The 8,012-nt window shown below is 38.6% G+C and overlaps 1 protein-coding gene across 1 annotated transcript in view; it reads left to right on the top strand.

The window, feature by feature from the left end:
* LOC105367382 (RNA-binding protein fusilli) overlaps nucleotides 1-8,012 on the top strand; it is a 64,658-nt gene that overhangs the window by 36,877 nt on the left and 19,769 nt on the right. The window lies entirely within an intron of this gene.

The following is an 8,012-nucleotide window of genomic DNA, read 5'->3' on the forward strand; positions in this document are numbered from 1 at the left end:
GGGGGGGGTGGGGGGTATGAAGTGCTTTCCGAACGGATGTCAATATTTGAGATGAGGCGAGCGTAGGCTGACCCGTGATTACGAAAGCCTTGGCTGCCTTGTAAGATCAGCGATGGTCGGTGATAACCATCATCATTTTACGGCTATGTGTCGCATAAAAAAGTTAAGTTTGCGTGAAAATTTACACTGGAATTTGCCACCTGAAGTGGTAAATTTAATTTGCCTCTTGCCTTAAATGCCACATTAAACGCTTGACAGTTTAAGAATACTTTTAACAACGGCCTTTAGTCAGCCTTGTTTACTTACGGGCCAGTAAGCACAAAAATACTTATTTAACTTCTTCTTTTTACTCAAATACGTAATTATAACTAATTTTAGCCTATAATCAGGTTATACTAATTAACAATTAAGTCAGATAATTTTTACGATCTTACGATTTTATTACCTTCATCATTTGCTTGCGCTAAAAAATTCGCTCATCATTCTCTGAAAATTAATGGCACATGGTGATCCATATATATATATTTATAATATATATTTTTTTCCTTTAAGTACATGGAATAATTATTCGATGATTAGAAAATTTCTTAGTTATCCTATATTTATTTTCTGCATGTTTTCGCCCCTTAAAATTACTGTTTAACTTTACAATATAGTGTATAATGAGATTTACACGTTACAATTTTTCTTCTTACGAATGATGCAGAGTATAAATTTAATTAAACACTTATCTCTGTCGAGTGGCCATGAAATCATGCGGATGTATGCGATAATTCGCAAATGTCAGTTAGTTAGCTTCTCAAAACAGAAATCACATCAAATATCATAGAAATAAATTTTACCTCCAGTACTTTATTAAATCTACAATCTTCAATTAATATAAGACGAAAAGTGCATTTACATATAAATGATAAATACGCGCAACATTAATCAAATCATTGCGGATATCAAGGTGATCTTCTTCGTCAGCTGCTTGATCAGCTGAAGTGAGTTAAAAGATATCAGCCTTTCTTGCGTGATTTCACTTCGATAAAATGCTCGTGTACGCGGAAATCGAGTGAAAGTGAACTTGCCGCGAAATCACATAGTTTCGGCTGCCGTCTAGCTTTGCAATAAATTTTTACCAAATCGTATTTGAACGTGGCAGATATTATCATGTACATGTGTAATACTGACGTTCGATCGATCCTCAGCTTCGTCGATAAACTTTATTGCTTCGAACTGATATATTTTGTGTTTGATTTTTTTTTTTTTTTTTTTTTATTCTAATCTTATTTCTATTTAATCACGTTGTCACTTTCGTCGTTAGTTTTTGGTTGTACCTATAGAACTTGCCGGAATTTTATAAATATAGTGATAAACTTAGAGAGAAATTTTGTAAAGTATTTGATGTTTAATTTAATCGTTAGGCATTCACCGTATTTTTTAATTATTTGTAAAAAAATACTATTGACACGCGCGCACAAACACACACATATAGTTGAATTATAGATATTTTAGCATAAAGCATAAAAATACGTCGATGGCATATTAGCATATATAGCATTTTAATAAGAATATCATAAGATTAATAATTTTGAATGTTAAGATTGCTCGATATGCTGTATAATTGAAAGTATAAAGCAGAAATTCAATCATTAAATATACCAAGAAAAACAGGATTTTCATAAAGTAATTGATTATTTATCTATCAAACGAAACCTGATAAGATAAAAGACTAATAAGAATTTTAAATGAAATGAGGTAAACACACGTCTTAATTTATAAATATAATTGAGAATATCTTAGCTGCATTATACGAAAGATAAACGGTAGGCACTAACATGTTCCTTTGATCAAATCTCCATTGATCAGTCAGTGTATATACGCCGAGGACGAAGTTAAAGATTTTTTTCAAGGCATTCACACCTAATTTTAGGCTACTTTCTCCAGGAGAGTCATATCTTAGTTTGCTCGTCAATTAACCGCACTCCTTAAAATGCCTGAGCTTCAATTAAATCTTGTAACTCAGGAATTGTAACGCAGTAGAATTTTGGTATTTAATTAGAATACCATCAACAGGGTATTAAAATTTTATGGTTATTATTATTCTGATTATACGACAAAAGGAGTCGTAAAATTTACAATACGATTGTTTCAAACTTTTTCTTATTCGTATTAATTCATGCATGAATCAAGTTTACATTATAAACCAACATATAACTGATAATAAGCCCCTCGATCGACATTAATTTTATACTTTAAACAATGAATTAGTTATTTATCGAATAAAGCATGTTATATCGACACATTTGATTAAAGCAGACATAACTGTAAGAGTAGGCACCTTCGAATGAAAAATGTGAGATAAGATTTTTTCGCTAGTCACCGAGAGAATAACGTCGCCATGAAATTATAGTAGGCAATTTCGGAAAATGGCAGGCCAGGCAATACAATCGCCATCCCAGTTGTTCCTGCGCGCTAATAGCATTTACAAAGTATCGATCTCGCGCAACCGCGAATGAATTTTCCCCATTGTCATTTTCACACGTATTGGCAGGCTGATTCCCAAGTAATTTTGCGCAGTGCGTACGTGCGCGCAATCTTTACGGAAAATCAAACGGCTCATTAGCATCATCTAATCGGCAGAACACAATAACCCGCGGTATCGCCCAACACAAAGCCAGACATCATCATTCAATTCCTCCTCCTTTATCCTTCTCCTCCTTGTCGCCTACACGATATATCACCGCTCGGATGCTCGACCGAAAAGACGTCGTGGGTATATATAAGCTGGCTCCGGGTCAGCATTTTTCAAAGTTTCTTAAGCCGACTGCCGAGCAATCGAGTGCAATGTTGAAACTCCGGTCACTCGATGCTTTATTCCTCGAGGCTCTCGAATACTTGAATGGCTGCTTGTGTTCGCCGAGCTTTTACACGAGAATTTCGGTAAATACTGCTCGTTCGGTGTGCTGCTGCTACGCTTTACAAATTATCATATGCTCCGTTGAGAATATTTAGAAGCATGTTTGTTTACAGGAGCAATCATTTGTTATTTATAACATGATAGTAGTTTCAACAATGTTCTTTTACTTAAAAACCTAATGACGCCATACTAACGTATTTATGATAATAATGCATAGTATGGCATCGCGTTTGTAAACATCGCAGTCATAATTTAAAAAAAAAAAATAACTGAACTATTGTGCTATAGGCATTTTAAATATGTTTGAATATAAACATGATAACGAATCACTTAAATTAAAGTGAAATAGCTTTTAAAGTCTCTAAAAACCGACGAGTTTGAGAATCGCTGTTCTTACGACTCTCAGATTACCGTTGCTCTGAAAAATAATATTCTCCGTTGTAATCACTCGAAGGCATCACGAGAATCCGCAAAATGATTTCATTAGCTATTATGTTCTTAGGCAATTACGATTAAATGTGTTTACCGATATCGAAAAGTATTTTTCAAGTTAAAGTCATATATATATATATATATATATATAATATCGTAATTGTACAAAATCATTGTAATAATAAAAAACTTTTATAAGACATCGCTTATGTAAACTATGTTTATATGCTTTTATGTAAACTAATGGCTCATATGATCACTATAAGAACTTCGGGTTGTTTCTTCTAATATAATCGTATATCCAATTTTTTAAAATATTCTGATTGCGTTATTAATAATACTGTAGATATTCACTTCTTAAGAAACCTTTTTAGAATTTTTTTTTTTGTTTTTTTCTTGTTTTTTGCTTTTTGTTTTTTCGTTTGAGTAATAAAACAAAATGAAGCAACCTTAAAGTTCTTAAATTTCATGAATAATCTACAAGCACATAGCCAATTAAATTGAAAATCTTCTCCATATTTTTTATTACACAGTCTCTCTACTGCACGAAAGCTTCTAACTTTATTCGATGCCAAATTATAATTACTGATTCTTATTTTATTTCTTAAATTTCTTAAAATTTAACTTTAAGAAAGTTGATATTTTTTTTCGAGTTCAAATTCTCAAATACCTTAAAAACTAATATTATTTTAATTAATGTATTTCAATAAATAGCTAATTTAAATCAATCTATCATTATAAAAACTAGCCTATTTGATATTTTGAATTTTTTCAAATTGTAAGCTATATCTTACTATTATTTTTATTTACAATAATAATTTTTAAGTAATTGCGAAAACCATTCATACTTTTTAAATCGTAATTTAATACTCCAACTAAAATTTTCCAAGGATTAGTAAAGCTCTTTATTATTTTGTCATTATAAAAGCAAACATTACTAAAAATATGTATCACCTCATAATGTTCTTTTCTACTTCCTTTTAACGAATGTTACGGTTTCTCAGCTAAATGTACACAGATAATTGTATATAATACTTGAAAATATCCGTGATAGTTTCCTAATGAAATAACATTAACAATTTATCGGTCTATATATATATATATATATATATAAGTAATATGAAACATTTATGATCCTTTGAATGCGATAAGAATGAAGAAATTTATAATGATATGAAATCGGTTGAACTCTGATATCAGTGAAATTTGCAGGTCACCTTTGAATATTCTATCATCGTCTAGATTGTTATTCCAATTCTTTCGGTTGCCTACAGTCGTATTTTCTTCTAAAGATTTTTAATATCGTAAAAAGAAATTTTCGTAATAGATGGACAATTAGGTACTACTTTCGCTTTCAGTGTTTCATTTCATTGAAATAGTCGCGAACATTTATTGCTTTTCAATAAATTACAGTTTTATTGGGAACATAGCTTGGTCGTTTTCTAGAATCGCTTGTTATTTATTAGCGTTTATCATAATTAGAAAATGCAAGCATATATGTAACAAAATTAATCACAACGATACAATCCATTATAGAAAGCAATTAACCATATTACCCAAATTACCATTGCCTCATTAATTTCTCTTAAGTGCAGAAATTGCCACTTAAAAGTAAAGTAGAAGTAATTTATTTAATTGTTTTATTAAGTTTTTAACAATTCGTACATAAACTAATCAATTTGGCACACTTTGTATGTATTATCTTTTAAAAAACACATCTTAACGAAATGGCACGACATTAGGATGAAAAATTTCCTTAGGGTTACTCAATATCCTGACGAATATTTTTTCTCTTCATAAAGTTGTCGTACTTCAATGTATCCGGTCTCTTTATATTAAAAGAAAAGCGCGAGAAAACTATTAGGGCTGAGCAATAATACCTTCAGCCTTTTAAATCAATAGAGGCATTTTTTTTTTATTCAAGAATCATGTCATGTCTCGTCGTCGTTAGTCGATTAACTGTTGACCGTTGCGGATTCTATCTTTCTTTCCCTCTCTACCTCGTTCGTTGCCTTCATACATACATACGCAAAAGGAATCCGACATCGGCGCGCACAAGTACGCGCGCACACACGAATGGCCCGGGGCTACTCAGTTTTAGGCTCTACCGTTATGAGAAGTCAAGTTAGAATAATTGTGGGCCGATTATGAACTTATCCTAAACTTATCCCTCCTGCCCATCGATGCTCCTCAATTACCATAGCCTACGTCATAACGACAGGCCGAGGCAGCGCGGTGTTTCGGAAAAATCCGGCAATAATAATAAAGCGTCGAAGGTGGAGAGTCAGGTATGGGAAAGCCAGGGGTGTCCTCGTAGGCGAGCCCGGCGTTACTTGCTGCCGTCGCACCTCGCGAGACGTAAAACAAAAATTTGACTGTGGTGCTTTCTCGGTCGGGCCGCGCGGGAACCTCAAGACCGCCCCCAACGACGTAGCAGTAGTCGCAGCAGCAGCAGCAGCAGCAGCAGCAGCAGCAGCAGCGCCTCCGGGCCCCTCGAACGCGTTACACAGTGCGCCGGCGTTCACCGAGACACACTCGCAAGTCCTCCTCAGACGTGACTTTTCCGCCCGATCGTCCGGCCTGAGATCGTCTGGGTGCTTTCCCGTCGGGCATCCCCCCCTCCCCCCGCCGTGTCTCGCGACGTGCCCGTGTGCCTCTCGTACGCCCGGCTGGAATCTACGAGGACGGCCTGGTGCCTCCCTCTTTAGAGGTGGAGTTTGGAGACTAATAAGGTAAGAGTGCGATCCGAGGCCGCTGTGCTCGTTTTGCTTTAACGGTAGCGCGGCAGTAAGGAGGAATGGGATCTCGTCGACGCCACGTTTATGACGTTATCAACCGGAGGACGGCCTTTGTCGTTGTCGTTGTTGAGCGAATGTAAGAATTACCTAGGGCTGACTCTAACCAACGTTTCTAAGCGGAAGAGTTGATTGCTCGATGTGTATGTGTGACGCGCGTTTCTTGAATTACAAAGGACTGATATTCACGATGGTGCCAACGCCGCTGCCGAGGCTTTTAGGCTACCTTAGTGCTTTTTCCCTGCCGACTGCTCGACGTTTTGTTTTTACAAACGTAAACTGCTAAGAACGACGTATCGTACTTGTTTCTCCAATTATATCGCATTCATCGTCGTCTCGAGCAGCAAAGGCTTCATTCATCTGTCGCACGCAATATTCTCAATGCTTGTTATTACATTTCGCAGTACGAGACTTTTTCTTAATTATGAACTTGAAACAAGGAGATTTAATGGCCGCGGACAATTGTATTATTATTAAGTAGATGATGGAAGAAAGAGCGATCGCTCGTTTAGCCACACTCGCTAAAGGGGACTATTTCATTGTAAGGCGTTCGTCGAAATTCTCGCGGTTTGACTCGTTTTTGCCTCCCCCCCCCTTCACACTCACTCTCTCTCTCTCTCTCTCTCTCTCTCTCTCTCCTCCTCCTCCATCATCTTCCACCGCCCCTACCCATCTTCTCGTCGCTCGCTTAAGCGATAATTTCCTACCGAAACTTCGTTTCCCCAATGTGAATCGGGACTTATTTAACGCACTTGTCTACACGGGCAGAGCCCTCCTCCTAAGCTTTTATAGCGGCTGACATTAGAGAATCACGTCAACGTTCTTACTTACCAGCTCCGAATGCACATTATTCTCTGTCTTTCTCTCGCGCACTCTCGGCCACCAACTTAACGGTGCTGCTCGTCACACGGCTGCCACAGCCCTTTTTACACTATCCCGGTCTACACGCTAGACAAGTCGCGCGCCCAGCGAGAGCAAAATTTTATGCGTACTAAATGCGCCGAAATACCGTTGCGAAACGTATACGACGAGATGGATTGTCGGTCACCTGGCGGCCGTTCGTCGTCGCCTCCTAATCCACGCGGCGGAGACGAAAGATCGGCTGCTGATCGGCTGATGATCGGCTGATGATCGGCTGATGATCGGCTGATGATTGCGAGCCTCGTAGAGTGTACTCGAGCTCAAAAACTCTCAAGTACTTCATTATTTGCATAACAGGCAGTAACGGCTGATAAGCTTCTAGGAAGAGGTCAGCCAACTTGTTATACAAAAATAATGGACGGTCGATGACGACGAAGATTCGAACGGCGTAAGTCGACGAGTATTGGCAACGAAGAGACGCGAGGCGACGCATGCATATAAAAAATCCGCAAAGAGAAAAAAATAAACGCTGGAGGGCCGAGCCGCGGTGGCCCGCGACCCTCGTCTACGCGCGCTTGCAGACACAAACGTGCGCACGCACGCACGCACACTTGCTTTAAGAATCGAAACACGTGTCAACCGACGGAGGCCAGAGCGAAAAATGCGCGACGGCGTCATCTCTCCCCTCCCGCTCCCCCTCCTCCCACCTCCTCAACGCCTTGTCGTCGTCGTCCCGTCCTTCCTCTAACCCCACCCCCGATTATGCAGGAAGTATTTGGCGCGCGAAGGCAGCAGTCGTTGACTTTGTAGACGCACGTACACGCATACGACGACAGGCGAACCAGTGACGAGCGCATACCTGGACACGATTAATACATCCAAGAGGCACCTGTCGTGTCGATATCGCTGAGGACAACGCGTTGCGTCTCTCCTCCCCGTGCGCCGCCCGCCACCGTCACCACCACCACCACCACCGCCACTACCACTACCACTACCACTACCACTACCACTACCCCCAC

The sequence above is a fragment of the Ceratosolen solmsi genome, unplaced genomic scaffold, assembly GCF_000503995.2.
Source record: "Ceratosolen solmsi marchali unplaced genomic scaffold, CerSol_1.0 scaffold7, whole genome shotgun sequence".
NCBI lineage: Eukaryota > Metazoa > Arthropoda > Insecta > Hymenoptera > Agaonidae > Ceratosolen > Ceratosolen solmsi.